The sequence below is a fragment of the Borostomias antarcticus genome (assembly GCF_949987555.1).
Source record: "Borostomias antarcticus genome assembly, chromosome: 2".
In the NCBI taxonomy this organism is placed as follows: Eukaryota; Metazoa; Chordata; class Actinopteri; order Stomiiformes; family Stomiidae; genus Borostomias; species Borostomias antarcticus.
This window is the reverse complement of record NC_140235.1, coordinates 1,263,863-1,278,862: the sequence shown is the minus strand read 5'-3', so window position 1 is coordinate 1,278,862 and position 15,000 is coordinate 1,263,863. Positions and strand designations below refer to the sequence as shown.

General features: G+C 49.4%; 1 protein-coding gene across 1 annotated transcript in view; it reads left to right on the top strand.

Annotated features, from left to right (window-relative positions):
- The window catches only part of LOC311328808 (uncharacterized protein), a 75,474-nt gene that overhangs the window by 42,637 nt on the left and 17,837 nt on the right, over positions 1–15,000 (top strand). The gene's annotated exons all lie outside the window — the stretch shown is intronic.

Sequence of the window (15,000 nt, the reverse complement as noted above, 5' to 3'; positions counted from 1 at the left end):
GGAGGGGAGGGGAGGGGAGGGGAGGGGAGGGGAGGGGAGGGGAGGGGAGGGGAGGGGAGGGGAGGGGGGAGGAGAGGAGGGGAGAGGAGAGGGTAGATGGGAGATGGAAGTAGATGAGAGAATTCCAGAGAGGAGAGAATAAACAGAATGGAGAGAGAGAAGAGGAGAGGAGAGGAGAGGAGAGATGAGAGGTAAAGGCTCAGGTCGCTCCTGAGACCCCTGCTCCTCTATCGACTGCTCTGATTGGTCATGGGGAGAAAACAACCAATTAGGGGTACTTTGGAGAACATCAATATACTGTCAGTGTTTTGTTTTCCTTTTTATGTGTGTGTGTGTGTGTGTGTGTGTGTGTGTGTGTGTGTGTGTGTGTGTGTGCTTGCGTGTGCGTGTGTGTGCATGTGTGTGCGTGCGTGTGTGACATGGGGGGGCGGAAATAGTATTCGATTGTAAGAAATTGGCGAGAGTGCCATTAGAATGTGATTGAGGTTATATAACAAGGATTATTTGGAAAGCATCAATTTGTCCACTGAACGCTAGTGGCTTAAACAGGTTGTGAAGCGAATGCGAGAAATGCACACACACAAACATGCACACACACAAACACACACACACATAAAGAGAGTGAGGGAGTCCATCGGAGGGAGGAGTTAACTACAGCCCCGGACCGCGAGGCGCTTATTGCTTTGTTGCTGGCGGAGGGAATCTGTTTAGGCTGTCAAGTGATCTAATCAGAGAGGAGATGGAAGGATGGAGATGCATCTGTGGGCTGGTGTTAGGAACACTGCAAATGAAAACACCCCCCCATCACACACACACACACACACACACACACAGACACACACACACACACACACAGAGACACACGCACACACACACACATGCGCACACACACACACACACACACACACACACACACAGACAGACAGACACACGCACACACACACGCACGCACGCACACACACACACACACACACACACATACACACACAGACAGACACACACAGAGACACACGCACACACACACACACGCACACACACACACACACACACACAGATAGACAGACACACACACACACACACACACACAGACAGACACACACACACACACACACAGACACACACACACAGACACACACACACACACATACACACACACAAATAGACACACACACACACAGACACACACACAAATAGACACACACACACAGACACGCACACACACACACATACACGCACACAGACACACACACACACACACAGACAGACACACACACACACACACTCAGACACACACACACACACACACACACACACACTCACAGACAGACACACAGACACACACACACACAGACACACACACACACACACACAGACACAGACATACTGTACACAGGAATACACACTTGCAGACAGTACACGCAGGTTCACACACACACACACACACACACACACACACACACACACACACACACACACACCAACAACAGCCAGCCGTCCCTCTGGCCGTGACTGTGCCTCCAGGAGCCATCACAGGTACCGCAGTCATCACTACAACACCACATCATGTTGTCCTGTTCATTAGTAATACTACAAAGTACCTCAGAGGCCCACGGTGACTCACTGAACTTTGAAAACAGGAGAACATGCACGTTTGGAATATGTTTAGCACGGCAATTCAGCTAAGCGTATTTTATTTGCATTTAATTTACATGTATGAGGTAGGCTGGAGGGCCTCTGGGGGGGGGAACTGTCTTCAAGCAGCAGCCCGTTCCGTGGGAGGGATTTTAAGGCAACATCTGGAGAGGAGACGTCGCTCCCTCTCAGCCAAACCCGTAGGTGGCGAACGTTGTACGGTCATATTTCAGCTGTGTCTAATATTTTAGCAGACAGAACGTTTTTAGATTCCAATATTAGATGTGCAGGATTCTATCAAATCTTTTTTTACGTCATGTGTGTATGTGTGTGTTTGTGTGTTACCGTACGTACCGTAGCTTACGATGTGAAACACAGGGTCTCAGGAAGGAAGTGGTTTGCACACCAATAACCTTGATATTGTGATTAGTGATAAGTGATTGACCAGTGAGTGATTGATTGGAACTCGTTAACTAAAGGCAAATAGTTCCTATGTTATTAAAACGGAACACCTACATTGCTCTCAGATAACACCCTAGGTTATAAATCATTCATAAATATGATGGTGGGTCTCCTCCAGAATTAGCATTTGCCCTGACTGTATAGAGGTTATCTATGTTAGCTTTCTGCATATCTGACCGACAAATGTCACGGTCACCTCAGCCCTGGAGAGGGATCTCATTCTCCATTTACATTCACTTTCTCCACACACATCTACTAAGCTATAACAATATTACTATCAATTGTAAATAATAAAATAATAACAATAATAATAATGATAATAACAACAACAATAATAATAATAATAATAGTAATACTAGTAATAATAATAATTCATTTTTATTTATAAAGTACTTTATTTATAAAGCACTTTTCAGCAAGTGCTAAATTGTCATAATGATTTAGTTTTGTATTAAAAGACTGCACAGGAAAAAGCAAACTGCACTTTGACCTTTGATACTGTAGTTAGATTTCAACCCAATTGTCACGATGCTAACTTAAGAGTACTGAGTTTAAGTACAGGACGCTGAGCATAGGAGCCAAAAACAAACTTGCTTTAATCCAAAAGAAGGTCCCACAAAGGGTAACAAAGGTACAGGAGTCTCCTAGAAACATATGAGGCTCGAATGCATGGCAAAACACAGACACCTCTTAAATACAGGTGCATGCAATCAGCAACCAAACAGGTGAACCCACTTAGGGTGAGCCAAGCCCAAATCAGTCCACAAAATCCAAGTACGGTGCACTCTGCCGCCATCTGCTGGACATCTTGGGACACTATGGCGCAGTGCTGACAGTGCCCCCCTCCCGACGACCACCTCCAGGTGGGCCAGGTTTGAGAGGGTGGGCGCGGTGAAAGGCGCGGATGAGGCCAGGATCCAGGACGTGCCGGGAGGGCACCCATGAGCGCTCCTCCGGGCCGTAGCCCTCCCAGTCTATCAGGTACTGGAGGCCCCGCCCCCACCGCCGGGAATCCAGCAGCCTCCGGACGGTGTAGACCGGGCCACCAGCGACGACCCGCGGAGGGGGCGGCAGCGGGGCAGGCCTGGACAAGGGTGAGGAGAATAGAGGTTTCAATAAGGAGACATGGAACACCGGTCTCACCCGGAGAGTCCTAGGAAGTTTGAGTTTGTAAGCCACCGGGTTAACCCTCCTCTCCACAGGAAACGGGCCGATGAACCGGGGAGTGAACTTGGTGGCTGTGCGCAGAGGCAGGTTCTTGGTGGAGAGCCACACTTTCTGTCCAGGGCGGAACGTCGGGGTAGGCCGTCTCCTGCGATTGGCCTGGATTCGATGGCGTTCGGTGGTGCGCGTAAGCGCAGCACGGGCCTTTTTCCAGGCCTGGCGGCACCTGGCCACAGCAGCATCCGCAGAGGGGACCGCAGACTCGGACTGTTGAGAGGGAAAAAACGGTGGGACAAATCCATACTGAACCTCAAAAGGGGACATACCGGTGGATGACCCACTCAGTTGGTTGTGGGCGATTTCAGCCCACACCAGCTTCCGACTCCAGGCACCCGGATTGGATGAGACCATACAGCGCAAGTATTTCTCCAGTTCCTGGTTCACACGTTCCGTCTGTCCATTACTCTCGGGATGATAGCCTGAAGAAAGACTGACAGATGTTTCAAACAAGGACCAAAATGCACACCAATACTTGGACATGAATTGGGGGCCTCTATCAGAGACAATGTCACTTGGGATGCCATGGTAACGCACCACCTCCCGGACCACCACATCGGCGGTTTCCTTCGCTGAAGGCAGCTTAGGTAAAGGGACAAAGTGGGCAGCTTTAGAGAACCGGTCCACGATTACAAAAATCACAGTGTTGCCATCAGAAGGTGGTAGGCCTGTGATGAAATCCATCGAAATGTGGGACCATGGTCGATATGGGACCGGCAGGGGGTGAAGCAGGCCTGCCGGGGCTTGGTTCCCTGACTTCTGTGTAGCACAGACTGTACATGCGTGGACATATTCCTCAATGTCGCTTCTCATGCGCGGCCACCAAAAGTGGCGGCTAACTAGCTCTACCGTGCGGGCAGTCCCCGGATGCCCCGTCACTGGTGAGTCATGCCCCCACTGTAGAACATCAGAGCGGGCGTTGAGTGGGACATACAGATGGCCCAGGGGTACTCCACCAGGACCCGGATCCTCCTCTTGCGCACGCCGGATGGCGTCCTCCAGGGCAAGCGTCACCTGTCCCACCACACAGCTGGGGGGAATGATGCACTCGGGGACAGGGTCAGTAACATCAATGTCATACTGTCGTGATAAGGCATCAGCCTTGGCGTTCTTGGTTCCGGGGCGAAACGTGATGATAAACCTGAATCGGGTGAAAAACAGAGCCCACCTGGCTTGTCGGGGGTTCAGGCGTTTGGCTCCACGGATGTACTGGAGGTTTTTATGATCCGTGATGACAGTGAATGGGTGGCGTGCTCCTTCTAGCCAGTGTCTCCATTCCTCAAGCGCCCGTAGGATGGCCAACAGCTCCCTGTCACCGGCGTCGTAGTTCCTTTCAGCGTCACTGAGCTTGCGAGAGAAAAAGGCACACGGGTGAGTCTTATTGTCCATACCTGACTTCTGGGAAAGCACGGCTCCAACTCCAGAACCGGACGCGTCCACCTCCAATACAAACGGTAGGGTAGGGTCAGGATGCCTCAGCAGGGGAGCCGACGTGAACTGAGCCTTGAGGTGCTCGAATGCCGCTTGTGCCTCTGGGGTCCATCTGAGTTTGGTCGGTGCTCCACGGGTCACTGCTGTGATGGGTGCTACAATGGAGCTGAAACCTCGGATGAAACGACGATAGAAGTTAGCAAATCCCACAAAACGTTGTACCTGTTTGAGAGTGGTAGGAACCGGCCAGTCCAGTACCGCTTGCACCCTGGATTGGTCCATGATCACACCGTCAGGGGAGATGACATACCCCAAAAAGGAGGTGCGTGTAACATGGAACTCACACTTCTCTAGTTTGACAAACAGCTGATTGTCCAGTAACCGCTGTAGGACCTGCCGGACGTGCTGACGATGTTCTGTAAGGGACTTGGAGAAGATGAGCACATCATCGAGGTAAACAAACACACTGCGGTTGAGGAAGTCTCTGAGCACGTCGTTTAAAAAGGCTTGGAACACAGCGGGTGCATTAGTCAGACCAAACGGCATCACATAGTATTCATAATGTCCACTAGGGGTGCTAAATGCAGTCTTCCACTCATCATTCTCTCTGATGCGGACCAAATGGTAAGCGTTCCGCAGGTCTAGTTTGGTGAACACTGTAGCTCCTCCAAGGAGGTCAAAAGCAGAAGACATGAGTGGCAACGGATATTTGTTTTTCACTGTGATGTTGTTCAGTGCTCGGTAGTCTATGCATGGTCGTAGACCACCATCTTTCTTGGGTACAAAGAAGAATCCTGCTGACACGGGTGAGGTCGAGGGCTTAATAAGCCCATTGGTAAGGGACTCACTAATGTAATCCTCCATGGCCTGAGTCTCTGGGACGGAGAGAGGGTACAGTCGTCCCCGGGGGGGAATAGTGTTAGGCAACAGGTCAATGGCACAGTCATAAGATCTGTGAGGGGGTAGTTCTGTAGCTCTAGTCTTACTAAACACTTCAGCTAAGTCATGATACTCGGCAGGGACTGAAGTGAGCTCAGGAGATGAACAGGCAGCGGAACACTCCATCACAGGTGTAAAATGATTGGCTGAAACACACTCTGAGCTCCATGACAAAATTGCCCCAGTGGACCAATTGATTAGGGGGTTGTGCTTCTGGAGCCAGGGAAACCCTAGTACTACCATGTCATGGTGGGATTCGACTAAAGCCAAAGAGATAGTCTCTTTATGTGAACCAATCTGTAGCGATAAGGGGCGAGTCATGTAGTTGATCTTACCGGAGCCTAGGGGTCGTCCGTCGAGTGCCTGTATTCTCACAGGATTGGGAAGAGCCATGACCGGTAGACCGAGGCGTGTGACCAGAGCAGAGTTCATCAGATTCTCCTCTGAACCGGAATCGATCAGCACAGTGATTGGGATGTTCTCAGGGTTCTCTGGGGTCCAGGTGAGTTGAGCACTCAGGGATAGGCGCTTAGCTGGGTTGGGGGACTGAGATCGGACCAAACTGCTCACTAAGCTGTCCCCTTCCCCTAATGAGCGTTTTCGTTTCCCTGCAGCTGGGGGCATCGGTCTCTGTAATGACCAGCCTCACCGCAGTAAAGACAGCATCTCTCTCTGCGGCGACGCTCTCTTTCAGCAGGTGTGATGCGGTACCTGCCTATCTCCATAGCCTCCGCTTGAGTGGGCTGAGCAGCGGGAGCTGACGCGCTCTGTGGCGAACACACTTGGGGCTGTGCGGAGTTGGGGAGCCTGCGCTCACGCCTCCTTTCGCGTATGCGCTGATCGAGGCAGATAGAGGTGGTAATGAGCTCATCTAAAGTGGCACCCCACTCCCGACTAGCCAAATCATCTTTGACCGCCTCAGACAGGCCGTTATAAAAAGTGGTCAAAAGTGCTTCATTGTTCCATTTACTCTCAGCTGCCAAGGTGCGGAATCCTATAGCATACTCAGAAACGGCTCTGGCCCCTTGGCGGAGCGTGCTGATGCGGCGTGCTGCTTCTCTGCCACTCACAGGATGGTTGAAAACCTGGCGTAGTGCTTTAGAGAACTCTGCTGCATTAGCACAAAGTGGGGAACTAGCCTCCCACAGGGCAGTAGCCCACACTAGAGCTTTACCTGAGAGCAGAGAAATCATAAAAGCGACCTTAGCTCTTTCTGAGGGGAACTGATCTGGCTGCATAACAAAAAACAGGTCACATTGAGTCAAAAATCCCTGACAGGTCTCTGGGATGCCATCATACCGCTCCGGTTTCTGAAGGAATGTCTTGCCGCCTGGGGGGTTCTGTTGATGCATTTGCTGTGTTATCCAGGTCTGGATCTGCTGGATTGAGGATCCTTGGGTCTTCAAAGCTCCGAGCACTTGGGATAGGCTGATGTCCGCTCCTTCAGCGCCTGTTAAACTCATGTTGATGATTCGAGCCTACTGTCACGATGCTAACTTAAGAGTACTGAGTTTAAGTACAGGACGCTGAGCATAGGAGCCAAAAACAAACTTGCTTTAATCCAAAAGAAGGTCCCACAAAGGGTAACAAAGGTACAGGAGTCTCCTAGAAACATATGAGGCTCGAATGCATGGCAAAACACAGACACCTCTTAAATACAGGTGCATGCAATCAGCAACCAAACAGGTGAACCCACTTAGGGTGAGCCAAGCCCAAATCAGTCCACAAAATCCAAGTACGGTGCACTCTGCCGCCATCTGCTGGACATCTTGGGACACTATGGCGCAGTGCTGACACCAATAATATGTTCTGTCAAGTGAACTTTAGATTACACTCTAATTGATCTCTCTTCATTCCTGCGGATCAATACACATGTTGTGGATCGAGTGGCTAGAGTGTCTGGTTTATTTCTGGGCTACAAACCATCTAACCAACACTATTAGTAGAGGATGGACATGATGTGATTGAGCTGTGGCCACGTTCGGTCCATGAATGACTACAGATACCAGCTAGGGCTGCGTATCGAGTCGAATTTCAAGAATCGATTCGATTCCGATTCACAAGGTTCAGAATCGATTATCACGATTCGATTCGATTCAATATCGATTTGGTTAGTGTTACTAAAACTTTTTTTAGCTGTAACCTTAATTACATGACTGCCAAGTTACGCAACACATCAATACTAGGGCTGGGTATCGATACTGATTTCCAAAAATGAATGAATAAATGAATCATTGAATGAATGAACGAACTATTCATTCCTTCATTTATTCATTCATTCATTAAATAAAAGATCGATTTTGGGATTCATGAATCGATTCTGAATCATTTGATTCAGAATCGATTCAGAATTGATGAATCGATTTTTTTAAACCCAGCCCTAGTACCAGCTGATTGTTGCCTTGCTGTAAGTCCACGTGTGTTTTGGCCCTGGTCCAGCTTCAGGAGAGGTCATGTTAGGGTCACACCAGACAATGAGTCACGCACAGTTGCCTTGCTGGTTTGCCGGCTTGTGAAAGAAAGTTAATACGATTTGTTCTTGATAACCGTTGTCTCAGTCTCTCTGAAGCGTGAAGTCAAAGCAGCGGCCTATCTCTGATATTCCATTACCCTAGACTCTAGCATTCACAGACGACACGCTAGCAAACACGGGGAATTCAAACGCTCGGCCGTAAACATCCCCCTGTCTCTCTGCCTCTCCGTCTCTCTCGCCACAGACTTCGTCTCAACAACATCAACAACAACAACAACACATTCTCTCCGCATCCACCCCCCCCCCCCCCGTCCCCCCCTCCACTCTGAGTCGCCCCGATCCGCGCATCGATTTTCCAGCGCGCTATCTGAAGTTGTCAAGACCGCAGAAGAGAAGTGCTCTCGCCAGCCAGAAGTTATGTGCGTTATTAAGAAAACAGAGCAGAAAAGAGGCTTCTGAGAGTAAGGGGGATGGGGGTGGGGTTGGGGGGTGGGGGGGGGGGTAATACTTTATTTTTATGTGGGGCGGGGGGGGCTGATGGATTTAATATCCTGGCTGGTAGCGATCAACCCACTGGCTAGGAAAACTATGCATTTATGAGAGCTAGCTGATAATAATTGTACGTGTCTTGGCGGATGACGGAGAGAGCTAGTGGAGGAGGCAGGCGCTGGGGTGTGTGGAAGAGGGATGATGGAGATTCCTAAGCCCAGGGAGCATTCATCCGCGGGTCGACTAAGCTCCAGCATTCATCCAAAGGTGTTTACACTCCAGCAGGTCAGCTCGCTCCACCATTCACCAGCCGGTCTTAGAGGCCCCGTCAGACGGGGACGCTCGCATCCATCCATCTCGCTAGCGCAGCGAGAGGAGAGACGCGTGGCTCATAGAAAAGCAGGGAGATCTTGATGGTCTCTCTCTCTCGCGCGCGCTCACACACACGCATACATTGGCGAGATTTAAAGATGCAAGCACTTCAGCAGCTGAACTCACGCACGCACCGTGCCGAGGCTGGAAATGCACAGTAATCCCACTAGATGAAGCCACACCCACGTCCTCTTAGCGACCGCCATCTGGGCTCTTCTCCTTCTCTAGTGCGTTCCGGTCCTTTAACTACCCTCCATCCCTCCATCTCTCCATCTCTCCATCCCTCCATCCCTCCATCCCTCCATCCCTCCATCCCTCTGTCCCTTCATCCCTCTATCTCTCATCCCTCCACCCCTCCATCCCTCCATCCCTCCATCCCTCCATCTCTCCATCCCTCCATCTCTCCATCCCTCCATCTCTCCATCTCTCCATCCCTCCATCTCTCCATCTCTCCGTCCCTCTGTCCCTCCATCTCTCCATCCCTCCATCCCTCCATCTCTCCGTCCCTCTGTCCCTCCATCTCTCCATCCCTCCATCCCTCCATCCCTCCATCTCTCCATCCCTCCATCTCTCCATCCCTCCATCTCTCCATCTCTCCATCCCTCCATCTCTCCATCTCTCCATCCCTCCATCTCTCCATCCCTCCATCCCTCCATCTCTCCATCCCTCCACCCTCCATACCTCCATCCCTCCATCTCTCATCCCTCCATCCCTCCATCCCTCCATCCCTCCATCTCTCCATCTCTCCGTCCCTCCATCCCTCCATCCCTCCATCTCTCCGTCCCTCCATCTCTCCATCCCTCCATCTCTCATCCCTCCATCCCTCCATCCCTCCACCCCTCCATCTCTCCATCCCTCCATCTCTCCGTCCCTCCATCCCTCTATCCCTCCATCTCTCCATCCCTCCATCTCTCTATCCCTCTATCTCTCCATCTCTCCATCCCTCCATCCCTCCCTCTCTCCATCCCTCCACCCTCCATCCCTCCATCCCTCCATCTCTCATCCCTCCATCCCTCCATCCCTCCATCCCTCCATCTCTCCGTCCCTCCATCCCTCCATCCCTCCATCTCTCCGTCCCTCTGTCCCTCCATCTCTCCATCCCTCCATCTCTCATCCCTCCATCCCTCCATCCCTCCACCCCTCCATCTCTCCATCTCTCCATCCCTCCATCTCTCCGTCCCTCCATCCCTCTATCCCTCCATCTCTCCATCCCTCCATCTCTCCATCCCTCCATCCCTCCCTCTCTCCATCCCTCCATCCCTCCACCCTTCACCCCTCCATCCCTCTCTGATCAAGTCCCCTTCACCTCCATTCAGCCATCAGATGGACGTTCCGCATGGTTCGTTCCCCCTCCCCCCCCCCATATTCCTGTAGTTGGTTCGGCCCGTGGTTCTTTACTGCTAATGCAGGCATATTTAAATCCCCCGGCCCCCAGGATGTGGGCGGCGGCCTCAGGCGATGGTAAAACAGCAATTGTACATTTTCATAGGTTATTAAGCATCGATTTTCTCCGGATTAAGAGGAGTCGTAACGCTAAGCACCGTGAATTTAGAACGTGTTCTGGAATGCTGCTCTCAGCTGGGCGGGGAGATCCGATGCTAGCAGAATACCGGCGCTGACCGGCTCACTGCGCTGTGTGCACGTTAAAGTGCTCGTGCACGTTGTGATCTCTTCCCAGAAAGTCACGTAGGGCAGGCCGATGGCGTTAGCCCCAGCTGGGGCATCGCTGGGCGGACACAGGAAACTGGACAGTGTTTCCTCACGCACAACCCCCGCATGCATACACACGAACACACACACACACACACACACACACACGCATGCACACACACGCACGAATGTGCACGCACACACACATGCGTGCATGCACACACACACACACGCAAACTCGCACACACAAACATGCACACACCCAAACACACACACACATAAACATGCATGCACACACACACGCACAAACACACACGCACACACACACATTTTCAACGGAACAGAAATAATCAGCATGTGAAGAGCTTCTCTACAATTAGACACCCTTATTATTCTAGTCAGTCAGGTAGAACTGCTCAGAGAGAAATCAAATATCCGGGAGCCAACAAATTTAACATATCCACTTAGGAGAGCTGGGGCCCAGGGAGGCGGGGGCAGGATACCCCCCCCCCTCCCCATCCGCTCTCTCTGCTTACCTGGAGCCATGAAGAGAATCTTCCAACAGATCTAGGCTCCAATATATGAAAGACTCTGGGGTGAGTTTGATTTAGATTGCCTTGCAAATGAAGTTTCCCCTTCCCTTCAGGGGGGGCTGTTTCGCTGATCAATCACGTGTTTCACATGTCAGGAGTGCGTATTTGGTCCAAGCCTACAGGGCAGGATTCGTCAAGGTCAAACGTGGCGGCGACACATCGGCCGGTCGATATCATGTGACAGAGCTGTACATTCTACTCACTGTACGTTCTGCATGGGTGATGAACAAGCCTATGAGCTGGTCTCTCCTGCCCGCTGGGAGACGCGTTCTGTAACACAAAACACGGCTGTTCTCTCTTTGTCTCACAACTTTTTGTGTTCTCTGTTCTCTCTCACCCTGTCCATTTCTCCGGTACATTTCACAGCGTTTCGTAAGAAAATATTAGTTTTTAGTGTTGTAACAATATCAGCCTCATTAAAAAAAGACATACCCTGTCTCTCATACATGCCGCAGGTTAACAGAGAGCTAATGAGAGATTTTTACAGCACGTTACTGACAGAACTCACAGCTTTTTAATTATTTTTTCATGCCAACAATGTCGGAAGTCTATTGTGCGCTCAAATTGCACTTCTCTGTGTTGTTTATCTGAATCTAATTAATGCACAGGGGCTTTTAATATGCATGTCTGCGCAGCAATAATGTGTTGGCAGCAGTTAAAAGTGAATTAATTCACGTTTCTCACACTTTTTCTTTCAACTGAATAAATAAAATGGTACGTGTTCTCAAATTAATTTTTGTAGAAAAGGATTCTGAGCCAACCCAGATAATGAAAGGTAGGGAACACAACGCGCTACGACAGGGGAAGAGGCACATGGTGTTGCATATAATCATATACATAATTATCATTCTTTTCCCTCAGAAATCATATAATACAACATTTGGTACAACAACTGCTAATATAAATCACATATAAACTCTCGCCATTCTGCGTTGTGTGTGTGTGCGCATGTGCGTGCGTGTGTGTGTGTGTGTTTGTGTGACCTGCCAGTGCTGATGAATGGCCAGGTCACGTGACTCTCTTCATTGTGTCAGGTGGTCATTACCTGTACGGTTCTGTGTGTTCAGGTCCATTCATTACCTGTACGGTTCTGTGTGTTCAGGCCCATTCATTACCTGTACGGTTCTGTGTGTTCAGGCCCATTCATTACCTGTACGGTTCTGTGTGTTCAGGCCCATTCATTACCTGTATGGTTCTGTGTGTGTTCAGGCCCATTCATTACCTGTACGGTTCTGTGTGTTCAGGCCCATTCATTACCTGTACGGTTCTGTGTGTTCAGGTCCATTCATTACCTGTAGGGTTCTGTGTGTTCAGGTCCATTCATTACCTGTAGGGTTCTGTGTGTTCAGGTCCATTCATTACCTGTACGGTTCTGTGTGTTCAGGCCCATTCATCTCTCCCTAACGTCATCCGCCCAGCGCCTGAACCCATTCACAGGCCTGGCAGGCAGCAGAGGTGTGGACCGCCTCTCTCCATCACAGCTTACATGACCATGAGAGAACAGAGAGAGAGAGAGAGAGAGGAAAAGAGAGAGAGAGGGGGGGGAGAGAGAGAGAGAGAGAGTGAGAGAGGGGGAGAGGGAGGGGGGAGGAGAGAGAGGGGGGGGGGAGAGAGAGGGAGAGAGAGAGAGAGGGGGAGAGAGAGAGGGAGAGAGAGAGGGAGAGAGAGAGGGGGAGAGAGAGAGGGGGAGAGAGAGAGAGGGAGAGAGAGATGGAGGGAGGGAGAGAGAGAGAGAGAGGGGGGAGGGAGAGGGAGAGAGAGAGAGAGAGAGAGGGGGAGAGAGGGAGAGAGAGAGGGGGAGAGTGAGAGAGGCTGGATATTTGGCAGTTATGATTGAAAGACGCTGTGTTGTGGTTCAAAGTCTGGGGTTTTACCTGCACTGTCAGAGAAACAGGAACAAAGTCTGCTTTTAGATCTTTGGGGGACTTTTAATTTTTTTAAGAGCGCCGTTCACTACTAGAGGAATGGAACGCTAAGTCACACAGACGTTCAAGGGGGAAATCGTATTTGTTGTCTTTTTCAAGTCCTGTAGGAGCCCTTGATTAAGCTTAGGGACCCAGGCCCAGATTAATGGATATAATAACAAACAAGGAAACAATAATGAAAAGAAAAATAGCACTGGTGCACCGATCAACTCATAAATAAGATTCTTCATAAGTTGGTAATTAAACATATGTTAATAAGAGTTGCATTATTTATATAAGTGGAGATTGAATGTGACATTTTAAATGTATCGTCAAGCTCATTCCTTCAATCTGCGGCCCTCTTTATACGAGACTGAAGCTGGTGGTTTTTATCCTTCGTGTTTTCCCTGTAATTAGGTGTCATGGTTGTGTAGAGGAGGGCAGATTGGAACAAGATCACACAATTAAATTTTATGATTGAGTTTATGAATAACCTGGGACATCATACACGCATGCTGGAGGTAACTGTATTCAGTGAGTCTCAGGTTATATCGGTGACTTTCTTGTCTTTGAAATCGAGAGTTTAACATGTTTTGAATGATTTTTCAAGGTGCCCACCCACATCCATTGTATGACCAAAACGGTGGTAGAGCAATTATCAGACTTTCTCAAAAGTGTTAGTTTTGTCAACGTTTTGATCTGAACCATTGTATATGATCATAAGTAACCTTAAAACAGGGCTAAACATGCATTTTCCCTTTACTACTCCTTTAATTTACAGTTATGACGAGTCCACACAAATACATAAATAACAGAACAAATACAATATACAATAATAATAACAACAACAAAAATAATAATAATTATTATTAATATTATTATTATTATTTAAAAAACTGTTACAGGTCGAAGTACAAAGAGCCAAGAGAGCCAAACTGAAGAAACTTAAGGAAGTAGCTCAAGCTTTAGAGAGTGTTGTAGAGTATTCCAGGTCCAAGGAGCATCATGGACCAGCTTTAGAGAGTGTTGTAGAGTATTCCAGGTAGGAGGAGCATCATGGACCAGCTTTAGAGAGTGTTGTAGAGTATTCCAGATAGGAGGAGCATCATGGACCAGCTTTAGAGAGTGTTGTAGAGTATTCCAGGTCCAAGGAGCATCATGGACCAGCTTTAGAGAATGTTGTAGAGTATTCCAGGTCCAAGGAGCATCATGGACCAGCTTTAGAGAGTATTGTAGAGTATTCCAGGTCCAAGGAGCATCATGGACCAGCTTTAGAGAGTGTTGTAGAGTATTCCAGGTCCAAGGAGCATCATGGACCAGCTTTAGAGAGTGTTGTAGAGTATTCCAGGTATAAGGAGCATCATGGACCAGCTTTAGAGAGTGTTGTAGAGTATTCCAGGTATGAGGAGCATCATGGACCAGCTTTAGAGAGTGTTGTAGAGTATTCCAGGTATGAGGAGCATCATGGACCAGCTTTAGAGAGTGTTGTAGAGTATTCCAGGTACAAGGAGCATCATGGACCAGCTTTAGAGAGTGTTGTAGAGTATTCCAGGTACAAGGAGCATCATGGACCAGCTTTAGAGAGTGTTGTAGAGTATTCCAGGTAGGAGGAGCATCATGGACCAGTTTTAGAGAGTGTTGTAGAGTATTCCAGGTAGGAGGAGCATCATGGACCAGCTTTAGAGAGTGTTGTAGAGTATTCCAGGAACATGGAGCATCATGGACCAGCTTTAGAGAGTGTTGTAGAGTATTCCAGGAACAAGGAGCATCATGGACCAGCTTTAGAGAGTGTTGTAGAGTATTCCAGGTAGGAGGAGCATCATGGACCAGCTTT